This window comes from Orycteropus afer, unplaced genomic scaffold (genome assembly GCF_000298275.1).
Source record: "Orycteropus afer afer isolate SDZICR_OR568_19922 unplaced genomic scaffold, OryAfe1.0 scaffold00107, whole genome shotgun sequence".
Classification (NCBI taxonomy): domain Eukaryota; kingdom Metazoa; phylum Chordata; class Mammalia; order Tubulidentata; family Orycteropodidae; genus Orycteropus; species Orycteropus afer.
The window spans coordinates 2,245,179-2,259,012 of record NW_006921694.1 but is presented as its reverse complement, the minus strand read 5'-3'; positions in this window follow the sequence as shown (position 1 = coordinate 2,259,012).

The following is a 13,834-nucleotide window of genomic DNA, read 5'->3' as shown; positions in this document are numbered from 1 at the left end:
ACTGTGGTCAATGACATGAGACAAAGTATATGTGAACTGCTGTATGGAAAGTGAATTTGCTCTGTAAATCTTCACCCAAATCACAATAAATAAATAATAATAATAATAATAAACTAAGATGTCTCCCTGGAGAAATGTCTGTTCAAATCCTTTGTGACAATTTCTTTTTCAAATGTTTGTTTCCACTACATACTGTGTTGACACCTCCCTTCCTCTTTCCCCTCATTAGTTGTTCTCAAATGAAGTAGGGTGAGGGTGTATTAGAATCATTTGGGGAACACATACACAAACATACACAAATATATATACACTTTCCCTCATTTTTCAGTGATGTTTTCATTCAACTAATATTTATTCAGCACCTAAAATATACCAGGCACTGTGCATTTTGCTCAGTGTTGAAGCCAAATAACAGTGAATACAGCCAGCTACCCAGAGGGAGAGAGTAGTTGAGCCTGTGGGCTTGGGACCATAGTTGCAGTGGACATCAAGGTCAATTGGCATAACATACTACATAAAACATTGTTTCACTTCCTACTTTGGTGAGTTGCAACTGGGATCTTAAAAGCTTGCAAGCAGCCATCTAGATGCAATGATGGGTCTCTCCTCGTCCAGAGCAAAGAAAAATGAAGAAAACCAAAGATTCATGGAAAGAATTAGTCCTCATGACCAGTACACCATGTGATTCTCAGCCGATATGACTATGAGATCAGAAGAACTAGATAGTGCCCGGCTACCACTATCAACCACTCGGAGGGGGATTTATGGAGGAGATCCTGGATAGAGAGGGAGAACAATGTGGAACAAAACTTAAAATCATTTGGAAAGAAAAAAGGGGGACCAGGTTTGCTGGTGTGATAGAGCCTGGTGGAACCATTGAGACTATGGTCCCTAACTGCTCTTCAGGTCTGGAATTGAACCCATACCTGTGGCTTCCAGCCACACAAAAGACAGGCATAGGAGTTGAACATGTACCTGAGGTAGAACATTCCTTGGAGAGAATAATCATGGGAGAAAGAGGGGCTATTTATGCACAGGGAGATCGCTCAGGGGGCAGGAGTGCATGGAGGGATGGACACAGGGAAGAGGTACCTATTGGGAGGAAGTGGGAGGGGAGCTGTTTCATTGTGGTAAGTTGTAGTCAATGTCATGAGACAACGTGTGTGTGAACTGCTGTATGGAAAGTGAATTTGCTCTGTAAACTTTTCCCAAGTCACAATTTAAAAAAAAAAAAAAAAAAAAAGCAAACAACAGTGAATAAACAGTTGAGGTTCCTGGTGTTAGAAAGCTTGCATTCTTACAGACATGCAGATATTAAACAAAGAAGTAAATGTTATTGTTGTTAGAGCTGTTAAGTCAATTCCAACTCATAGCAACCCTATGTACAACAGAATGAAACACTGCCTTGTCTTGTGCCATCCTCACAATACTTGCTAGGCTTGAGACCATTGTTGCAGCCACTGCATCAGTCCATCTTGTTGAGGGTTTTCCTCTTTTTCACTGACCCTCCATTTTACCAAGCATCATATCCTTCTCCAGGGACTGGTCCCTTCTGACAACATGACCAAAGTAGATGAAGTCTGGCCATTCTTGCTTCCAAGGAACATTTCCACTGCACTTCCCCCGGGATAGATTTGTTCCTTCTTCTGTCAATCCATGGTATCTTCAGTATTCTTTGCCAACATCACAATTCAAAGGTGTCAATTCTTCTTTGGTCTTCCTTATTCATTGTTCAGCTTTCACATGCATATGAGGCAATTGAAAGTACAATTGCTTGGGTTAGGCAAACCTTAGTCTTCAAGGTGACATCTTTGTTGTTCAACACTTTAAAGAGGTCTTTTGCAGCAGATTTGTCTAGTGCAATATGACATCTGATTTCTTGAATGCTGCTTCCATGAGTATTGGTTGTGGATCTAAGCAAAATGAATCTTTGAAAACTTCAATCTTTTCTCTATTTATTATGATGTTACTTATTTTTCCAATTGTAAGAATTTTTTATTTTTTTTATGTTGATATGTAATCCATACTGAAGGCTGTAGTCTTTGATCTTCATCAGCACATGCTTCAAGTCCTCTTCACTTTCAGCAAGCAAAGTAATGCTATCTACCTATCACAGGTTGTTAACAAATCTTCCTCCAATCCTGGTGCCATGTTCTTCTTCATATAGTCTAACTTGTTGGATTATTTGCTCAGCATACAGATTGAATAATAATAATAAAAAAAAAAAAACCTCACTGCCGTCAAGTCACATCCAACTCATAGTGACCCCCCTTGGATTTCCAAGGCAGTATCACTATGGAGTAGATTGCCCCACCTTCCTTCTGAGGAGTGACTGCTGGGTTTGAACTGCTAGCTTTCTGGTTAGCAGTCAAATGCTTTAGGCATTATACCACCAGAGCTCTTACAAATTGAATAAATATGGTGAAAGGATACAACCCTGATGCACATCCTTCATGATTTTAAACCATTCAGTATCCCCTTCTTGTGCTCAAATGACAGTCTCTTGGTCTATGTACAGGTTCTACATGAGCACAATTAAGTGTTCTGGAATCCCCATTGTTTGCAATGTTATCCATAATTTGTTATGACCCACACAGTTGAATGCCTTTGCATAGTCAATAAAACACAAGTAAACATCGTTCTGGTATTCTTTGCTTTCAGCCAAGATCCATCTGACATCAGCAATGATATCCCTCCTTCCATGTCCTCTTCAGAATCCGCTTACATTTCTGGAAGTTCCCTACTGCAACAATCTTTGAATTATCTTGAGCAAAATTTTACTTGCATGTGGTATTAATGATATTGTTTGATAATTTCCACATTCTGTTGGCTCACTTTTTTTAGGAATGGGCACAAATATGGATCTCTTCCAGTCGGTTGGCCAGTTAGCTGTCTTCCAGATTTCTTGGCACAGATGAGTAAATGTCTCCAGAGCTGCATCCATTTGTTGAAATACCTCTCTGGGCATTCTGTCAATTCCTCGAGCCTTGTTTTTCACGAATTCCTTCAGTGCAGCTTGGACTTCTTCCTTCAATACCATTGGTTCTCAAGCATATGCTATCTCCTGAAATGACTGAATGCCAATTCTTTTTGATATAGTGACTCTGTGTATTCCTTCCATCTTCTTTTGATACTTCTTGCATCATTCAATATTTTGCCCATAGAACCAAATAGGAAAGAAGCAAATAGACAAGATAATTTAAAACAGTAAACTTATGACATCAATATTATAGAGTGATTAAAAGAGTACCAGTGGTTGGGTGAGGGAATGGCATTGCTTTAGATTTGGTGTTAGGGAAGGCCTCTCTGAGGCCTTTGCACAGTCAATAAAACACAAGTAAACATTGTTTTGGTATTCTTTGCTTTCAGCCAAGATCCATCTGACATCAGCAATGATATCCCTCATTCCATGTCCTCTTCAGAATCCAGCTTACATTTCTGGAAGTTCCCTACTGCAACAATCTTTGAATTATCCCTTTCTTATGTTCATTTGTGCTGAGACCTACATGATGAGAAGGAGCACGCTATAAGAAAAATCAGGGGATGAGCATCCCAGGAAGAGGGAAGCAGGTGGAAGGAATGTGCTTTCTATGTTCCAGGAAGAGTGAGAAGGCCAGTATGACAGGAGCGTGGTGAGCAAAGGGGAGAGGTCAGAGACACAGGTAGAGCCTTCCTTCAGAAGAGGGTCAAAAAAATAGACTAGACCTGGGCTTTGGAGATTATTCCCCATATAATTTTGAAGGAAACAGTCCAGAAACCAAAAGCATAAGGGTAACCTCTAGACTGGAAATTGAAATTTCTCTGTGCCTCCTCCATACACTAATTATAACCTTTCCCTCATAGAAACAAAAAGATACTATATCTGAGAGCAACTAATAAATAAAAAATTGGCATGAACCATTATTTTGTTTAAAATAGGAAAATAAAACCCAAACCAGCACTACAAGGTGATAATTTATGGTACTGGAAATGTCTTCAGAAGTCTTTTTAGAGTTTTATGTTGAATGTTTATGGAAGGTATAAAATTCTTATAATGCCCACGTTTATGAACAGTGCAGTTGGCAACTCCTCTTAGCTTGATCCCTGCTTTTAGAAAATGTGGATTTTTCCTTCATTTAGTCATATAGTTTCCAGGCCATCAAAAATAGACAAGATGTAACAGGCCAGTCCATTTGTACCATTCTTTTTGGAAATAATTGCCAGAAGCACTTTACGGTTGTCAAAGCCCACCGATGTGACTCCCAAGTGAGCGGTCCACTGCGTTAAAAAGCACACGCTTCCCACTCATCTTTGTATTCCTCTCCCATTTCCACCACAGAGAGGATAATCAGGCTGGGAGAAGCAATCCTTTAAAATTCACTGCTATGCAAAGGGCAAGAAGAAGGGTGAAATGATATATGCAGAGCCCCCCAAAGTAAAGAGAAGCATGGACTCCCTGTGTTTAAGAATGAGCTTTTATGAAAGAATGAGGCAAAGCTTTGGTTTACCAGATATGCAGAACCATATGCATGCATTAATTAAAAGAATGTGAAAGAGGAGGAGGGGATCTGAGAAAATAACAAAGCTGCAGTGTATGCGTGCAATGATTTTTCATTCTGTTTCGCTTCAGCTCTGCCCCTGCAACAGAGGATCTAATCAATCTGCCGGCTATTAAGTTTGTTAATTGATAATGCATACTAATTAGGCTGTGCGCAGTTACTTAAGAGACTTTGCTAAGGTGATTGTAGGCACAAGTCCAAATGGAGTTTAAAGTATTCTGTGTGAGGTTAAAACCCATCAACCAGAATAGATGGATTTTATATTATAACAGAAGGCACAACATACCCATAAGTATTTAATGTATTGCACAGTTATCCATTATTACATATTTTAACTCTACAAAATAATTAAAAATGTAAAAACAGCTACTAAAAAGTATAACTAAATCACATTGGTGAGGGTGTGAGGAAGTGTCAATGAGAGTGTGATTTTCTCATCAAGGTAAATGTTTAATTTTCTCATTTATATTTGGGAACAGTCTGGGTTAGCAAGGGAGGAGGCTTGGTGAGAAGCAAGGCTTATTGAGCTGTGCGGACACCAGAGGCAATGAACAGCCTCAAATGTCAGATTGTGATGCCCATGTTTCAAAGGTCAGTATTCCAGAAGCTGCCCAGTTGACTCATAGAAACACATTATCTGGGAGCTCAAGGTTGAAACATGTTTTATCAACCATAAAATTAGCTGCTGGTCATCATATGGTTAGTACCCTTCGTTTGGAGTGCTATTACTTTGGGAATGGGCTGAAGAGGACATCAACATCCTGCAAATAATGTCCCTTGGGAAAATGCCCTCAAAGAAGATGACTTATCCCTCTGTATGTCTAAGAGAATGAATCAGTTCTAGTTGAACCCCAAGAGATGAGTCTAGTTGGATCCAAAGAGATTTCTCCAGGTCAGAGTAACGTCTCACTTTTGTAGAGGTTTATTTACATGGATCAAGAACCAACTACTGACTCAGATATCAAATCACAAGACTAACCTAGAGATGGGAAATCTGGTGGCATAATGCCTAAGACACTTGACTGCTAACCAGAAGGTTGGTGGTTCAAACCCACCAGCCACTCCTTGGAAGACTGAGCAATCCACTTGTGGAGAGGTATCACCTCGGAAACCCAAGAAGGAATAGCTATGAGTTGAAGATGACTCAACGGCACATAACAACAACAACAAGCTAGAGACGGCCAAAAATTTCCCATGGTTCTAAAATCTCCCTATTCTTCTGGAAGATTCAGAAACTATCTTCAAAGGTTTCTTTATTCATTCATTCAATAGCTATCTCTTCCTTATTTCAAGCACTGTGCTCATTACTGGGGACAACATGATGAATGAGGCAGACAGAGGCCCCTCCCTTCACATAGCTTAGAGCCCTGTATATCCATCATATGCTGCCAGAGGGAGCTTTAAAATAAATAAATAAATAATACTTTATTGTGTTTTCAGTGAATGTTTACACAGCAAATTATGTTCCTGTTTGACAATTTCTACACAAATTGTTCAGTGACATTAGTTACATTTTTCACAATGTGTCACCATTCTTTTTAATTGTGTTCTGATTGTTCCATCTCCAGTACTCTAATTCGTCTGTACCCTTATATTCTCACCTTTGTTCTAGAGTAATTGTTGACCATTTGGTCTCATAGGCTTTTCAATGGAGCACAGTACTCACAGATAATGTCCTTTATTTTGTGTGCCAATCTGTTATTTTGCTAAAAGATTACCTCAGAGGATAGTTTCAATTCAAGCAACAGGGAGCTTTCTAAAAATAAAAATTTTCCAAGATGAAGCTTAAAGTATATGCTTTACGTATATGAGGTTCTCCAGGCTGATCTGTTGATACTTCCTCTTTTCAACAAAATATTTATTGAGAAATTTTGATGTTTTAGGCACAGTACAAGGTGCCTAAAACCTTACACATCAGAAAACCAAATACATATTGTCCCTGCCTTTAGGAAGTTCACTATGGAGCAGACTTGAGTCATAGTCAGGGCACAATCGGTTCACAAATTTAGAAAAAAATTAAGTGTATCTAACCCAAATTGGAGTATCATATTATTGATATAGTTTCCTTGATTTTTTTCTTTTTCCCTTGAGGCAAGTAGTGGGGTTGACATTCACAAAAATTCTACTAGGCTAATCCATAAACTTACGTTTTAAAAATAGAAGTGGGAAAAAAGCTTCTACGGGAGATTATTTAACAAGGGCAGAGAGAGGTGTCTATTTTATTTCTACTCCTTAGGCAAAGCAAGAGTTCTCAGAAACAGCAATGTGAAGCTGGCAGGAGGCAGTGGTCTAGATAGTGTGCATTTAATTAACAAATGAATTGTGTTCCTACAGTGTAACCATTGAACCTGGAACTGATCCATACTGCTTTGTTTTAGCTATTTTGAGATGACTGAGTTCAATGACTCTGTGTAGAGAAAACTAATCTCTGAACAGTCGATTGAAAGCAGCTAAGAGAAAGAATAACAGGAGGCTCACTAAGCTTATGAGTCAAATATCTTTTTTTTTCTCTTATTTTATTAACTTTTCATTGTGATTTGGGTGAAATTTTACAAAGCAGATTCGTTTTACATTCAACAGTTCTTTTCTATGTATTTTATTTTGGGTTACATTCCCTGCAGTGCAGTAGCTCTCCTCCCACTTCCTCCCTGTGGTTACCTTTTCCCTGTGTCCTTTTTGCCCATGCATTTCTGCCTCCTTACCTTTCTCCCTGTGCAAATGCTGCCCTTCTGATCTTTCATGGTTGATTGCTTTAAGGAGTACATCTCCCAGGTGTAGGTATTCAGCTCATAGTCCTGTCTATTGGTTAGGTGAGAGTTAAGCCGTGGGAGTAAGTTAAATTCCAGGCCTGAAGGGTGACTCCAGGCCATAGTCTCACAAGTTTCACCAAGCCCTATTAGACCAATAAGCCTAAGTCTCTCTCTCTCTTTTTTTTTTTTTTTATGGTTTTGAGTTTTGTTCCACATTTTTCTCCCATTCTATCCAAGATCTCCAATTTTGATCCCTTTCTGAGTGGTTGGCATTGGTAGCCGGGGACCATCTAGTTCTTCTGGTCTCAGGGTCATATAGGCTGAAGTTCTCATGATTCATTAGTCCATTAGTTCTCATGGTCCATGCACCTTTAATTTTCTTCACTCTTCTTTGCTCTGATTGAGTAGAGACCAATAGTTGCATCTTAGATGGCTGCTCACAAGCTTTTAATACTCCATTCACTACTCATCGTAGATATACAACAATATTTTTGTATACAATATTGTGCCAATTAAGCTTGATATCCCATGCAACCATGGTCCATAGCCCAAAGGCCCAGCAACACACTCCCTCAAGATGCTTAATTGTGGCTAAGAAGTTATCCTAACTTTGCCTCTTGTTAGGTTTAAACTGCATATGGACATTTTTACAAATATATATGTAGGAATATCATCTGCAAAACCAATGTATGGTCATGGGTATATTCTCATTAGCCTATCCATACCTGATCTTGCTTATCAACGTATCTACCCATAGATTAGTGTTTATTGTTACTGACAATGCAGTATTGTGTATGCTATAGTGTTTGCCTTTATTGTCTATACATCTTGTGCAATTCTCTGTGTCTTCCTTTTCCTTAGTAATATTGTGCTAGTCACATGCTTTGCTAGTTTGCTTTTCCCTTCACCCACATCAAACCTGTCTCTTAACCATCTATTTATTTTCCCTCCCTTCCTCTCCGCTCCCATCTCTGGTAACTAACAAAGAAAATTTCCTTCCTTGTGTAAACCTTTTCTGCCTTTTTGTAATAATTGAGTCATACAATATTTGTCCTTCTGTGATTGACTTATTTTACTCAGCATAATGTCCTGCAAAGGGACTTCCAAGTTCCTCTACATTATGAGGTGATTTGCTGATTCTTCTTTATTTTTTAATGTTGTATAGTATTCTGTTGTGTGTATGTACCATAGTTTGGTTATCCATTCATCTTTTGATGGGCATGTAGATTGTTCCTATCTCTTTGCTATTGCAAATAGTGTTGTGATGAATGTGGGTGGGCATATATCTATTCATATCTTGGATCTCACTTCTTTAGGATACATTCCTAGTAATGGGATTGCTGGATCAAAGGGTATTTCTATTTCCAACTCTTGAAGGAAACTCCATAGTGTTTTCCACAGTGGTTGTACAATTTTACAGTCCCACCAGCAGTGGATGAGTGTTCCAGTCTCTCCACACCCTTGCCAGCCTTTGTGCTCTAATTTGTTGAACTTTGCTGTTATTGCTGGGGTGAGATGAGTGAAAGCAGCTAAGAGAAAGAATAACAGGAGGTTCACTATATTTATGAGCCAAACATTCTTAACTTGGTCAAATTGCATAATTCAGGATTGTGGTGCTAAAGTCTGAGATAGAATAAGAGACTTCTAAGGATGATTTTTGCAAGTTAAAATTTATCTAAATAGACTGAGCACATATTTTAAAAATAGTACTCTATGACAGGATAGCATAAAAGCAACAATTGGTGTTTAACAACCACAAAGGTACTTCTTGTAAGCATGTGTCAATGGCACAGGCTTGTATTCTTACTGTACCAAAAGATAAGATTGGGCTAAAAGAAAAAATTTAAACACAATTACAAAATACATATACATTATTTTTCTTCCTTGTTGTGAAGATCTGACAAGATCTTGTATTCTGATATGTTGATTTCATCATTTTGGCAATACTGAAAATAAATAAGTTTTAAAAAACTGAATGGTTTTTGAAGGGTTTACAGGTAAAGGAAACACTTAACCCTCAATTTTGTGACACAGATCCACCAAAAATGAAACTTTGATACTTATGAGGATTGTAGAATTAGATGCTGATGTCTGTTAAAAGCATTAAGAAATAAATATTGTATGGACTTTTACTAGAATAATCAGTAAGTCTTTTATGCTTTCATTTCTATTTGTGCTATGAATTGAGTTAGGTAATTATAATACTATTCCTTTCATATAAATATCTTGTAATTTATTAGTCAGGATAGGTAACTGCTACAATAAATTATCCTTGATGGTACAACACATAAATGGGGTTTTTGTTGTTGTTGTCATTGTTTTTTCCTATTCAGATCACAATCCAATGAAGGTTGGCAGGGGAGATTCTGCTCCATATAGTCTTTTAGGAACCTAGGATACTTGGAACTAGTGGCTTGGGCATTCTCTTAGGTCTTAGAGTCTTTTGTTTGATAGTCTGTGTTTGACTGACAGATAAAGGAAAGAGAGAAACGAGTATTGTTATGGGCCAGGAAAATGTGGTGTATGTCCCTTCTTCCCACATTTCATTGCCAGAACTTATCACATAGCTGCACCTAACTCCAAGTCTATAGTCTAGTGAGTGCCCCAGTGGAAAACAATCTGATCAACAGCTAGGCAGTCTCTACTACATAAGCTTAGCCTTAACAATATCTCTATGAGGAAAGTTTTTCACAAAGCAAAGGTAAGAAGCCTTTTCCACATTTGACTAAATTTTCCACATTTGACCAACAAAGCTTAATGTTACTGCATATCCCCTACAGACCTTTTATGATATGAAATGTGATTTGCATAACAAAGTTTGCATAAAATAATACAGTAAGAATCCCAAGGAAATTTTCATGTTATTAAACCACAGTGCATTGGGTCAACCTAGTTTCAACTATTCTGAGCCCAAGTGAAATTTGTATGCACAGTCATCTCCCTTGAGTGTCCCCTGCATATACAAATCCTGCCTCTGACCCACCACTCTAAGTTCTAAGTATCAGTACTCTATAGTTTAGGGTTTGAGGTTGCCATTTGTCTTGGTTCTCTAGTGCTGCTATAACAGAAATACCACAAATGGAACGGATGGCTTTAACAAACAGAGATTTATTATCTTACAGTTTAGGAGGCTAGGAGTCCAAGTTCAAAGTGCCAGCACTAGGGGCTGGATGAAGGTCCCTGGACCATAGGCTTCAGTTGTGCCTCCTGTTCCAGGCTCACCAGAGCTCAAGGCTTTTTCTAATTCATGCAGCTGCTGACTGCTGTGGCTGATGAACCCAAAACCAACAAGCAAACTGGCACACACTCCCAAGATTAACAAGCTACATGGAAGACCACTAGTTCAAGTCCAAGAACTATCCCAAAGTCAGTAAGCAACATGGTAGGTCACTGAGATGAAGACACAGCCAAATACAGGATCCAGATGTGGCAAAAGCTCGAGACATTTTTTAAAGCTTCTGCATATATACTGGAAGCAAGCCACATCTTGAAGACAGCTATTTAGCTGCTCACAAATGATTCCACCATGGAAGTGGTTACAATCTCATCATGGGGAATAACTATACCCAGCTGCTGAGCTACTCAAGACCGCAGCTCAGTCAAGCTGACACACAGCTTTAACTACCACACCATTAAATAGGGCCCTGGTGGCTGTGAGATTGAGGGATGCTAACTTGTCTATAAATGAGTAAAATCTTTCACAAACTTCTGACTAAGGAATATGATTGAACATAAATCACAAGTTTATCTATGTAAAATTTTTCCCCAGGTCATAAGAAGTGGTAGATTTTATAACATAGTAAAATAAGAAGGCAATTATTTTCTTTATAATAAAACCCACCAGTTGAATTCCTTTGATTGGCAGTCTTGTCTAGAGTAGTCAAAATATTGATAGATGTCAAAAAATTTTAGATGCTAAAAAAAAGTTTTATGGCTTTTCAGTAATATCTACTGTATAATAAATATATGCTACTAGATAGCTAGATGAATTGATAAATAGAGAGATCCAAATTTAATCCATTAATTCTATCTTTCCATATTTATTCAGCTTTAAGAACTATTTCATTTCTTTTCATCTTTGAGAAAGACTTAATTTGATCATAAGACTAATTGTGTTATCATTTTATTTCTTGCCGTATTTCCAGAATTATTTTCTTGGCACAAAGTCTTTGTACAATTTGTTGCATTAAAAATAAATTATTCACAGCCACCAGAATAAGGAAAATAATAAAGATCACAGCAGAAATAAATGGTATAGAAAACAGAAAAACAATAGAAAGAATCAATAAGACTAAAAGATTGTTCTTTGAAAAGACTGATAAAATTGAGAAATACTGCCCAAACTAACAAAATGAAAAAAATGAGAAGATGCAAACAATCAAAATAAGAAATGAGATGGGTGACATTACAGCAGAACCAAGATACAAAGGATCATAACACAATATTATGAAAACTTGTACTACAACAAATTTGAAAACCTAGAAGAAATGAACAAATTTCTAGAAACATACTACCTGCCTAAAGTAACACAAAATGAAGTAGAAAATTTTAAGAGACCCACAACAAAAGAAAATATTGAACAGGTCATAAAAAAATTCCCAAACAACAAAAAAGCCCCAGACAAGATGGCTTCACTGGAGAATTCTACCAAACATTCAGAGAAGAGTTGAGACCAATCCCATTCAAATTATTCCAATACACAGAAAAGGAAGGAATACTCTCTAATTCATTCTATGAGGCCAGCATAGGCCTGAAAACAAAGCCAGGCAAAGATACTTCTCTCAAAAAAGAAAATTACAGATTGATATATCTCATCAATACAAATGCAAAAATTTTCAACAAAATTCTAGCCAACAGAATACAACAGCATATCAAAATCACGATCAAGTGGAATTCAAACTAGGGATGCAAGGATGCAAGGATGGTTCAACATCAGAAAATCAATCAGTGTAATTCACTGCATAATAAAACAAAGGAAAAGAATCACATGATCATCCCAGTCAACACAGAAAAGGCATTGGATAAAATCCAAACCCTTTACTGATAAAAAAAATAACTCTCAGCAAAATAGGAATAGAAAGGAAATTCCTCAACAGAATTAAGGGCATTATGCAAAACCAATAGCTAATGTTATTCTTAGTAGAGAAAGATTGAGTATATACCCCTTGAAAACAGGAATGAAACAAGGATGCCTTTTAGCAACACTCTTATTCAATATTGTAAGGAGCTTGGTGGCATGATGCCTAAGGCATTTGACTACTAACCAGAAGGCTGGCAGTTCAAACCTACCAGCTATTCCACAGAAGGAAGATGAGGGCAATCTACTTCCATAAAGATTTACTGTCTTGGAAACCCAAAGAAGGTCACTATGAGTCAGAATTGACTCAGTGGCAGTGAGTTTGGTTTTTTTGGTTTTATTCAGTATTGTACTAGAATTCCTAGCTAAAGGAATAAGGCAACAAAGGAAAATAAAAGAAAATCATAATTGGTAAAGAAGAAGTAAAACTATCCTTATTTGCAGAGGACACGATCCTATACATAGAAAATCCCAGAGACTCCACAAGAAAGTTACTGGAACTAATAGAAGGATTCAGCAAAATGGCAGGGTATAAGATCAATACACAAAAATCAGCAGGGTTTCTCTACATCTACAAAGAGGACCCTGAAAAGGAAATCAAGAAAACAATACCATTTACAATAGTATGTCTTTCCAAAATAAAATGCTCAGGAATAAATCTAACCAGAGACATAAAATATTTATGCAAAGAAAACTATAAAACAGTACTCCAAGAAACTAAAAGAGATCTACATAAATGGAAAAACACTCCATGCTTATGGATTGGAAGACTTAACATTGTGAAAATGTCAATACTATCAAAAGCAATCTACAGATAAAATACTAATCTAAATCCCAACAACAGTCTTTAACGAAATAGAAAAAAAGAATCTCCAATTTTATATGGAAAGGAAGGAGGCCTCAAAGAGCTAAAGCAATATTGAAGAAGAAGAATAAAGTAGGAGGCCTCACACTTCCTGATATCAAATTTACTATACAGTTACAGTAATCAAAACAACCTGGAACTGGTACCACACTAGATACATAGAGCAATGGAATAGAATTGAGAACCCAAACATAAATCCATCCATTTGACAAAGGCTCAAAGTCCATTCAATGGGGAAGAGATAATTTACCTAAAAAATGGTGCTGGGAAATCTGGATATCTATATGCAGAAAAACAAATATCTATATGCAAAAAACAATCTGGATATCTATATGCAGTATCCACACCTCACAACATGCAAAGACCATTTTAGTTAAAGCTAAAACTCTAAAGTTTCTGAAAGATAGCATAGGGTCAAAACTAGGGGACCTAATTTTTGGAGCAAATAGCCTATGAAACAAAACTAAAAATGCATGGACAGAAGATAAAATAGATAACTGGGACTTTCTAAAAATTAAATACTTCTGCTCATTAAAAGACTTTACCAAGACAGTTAAAACAGAACCTACAGACAGGGAAAAAAGTCTTTGGCAATGACATATAT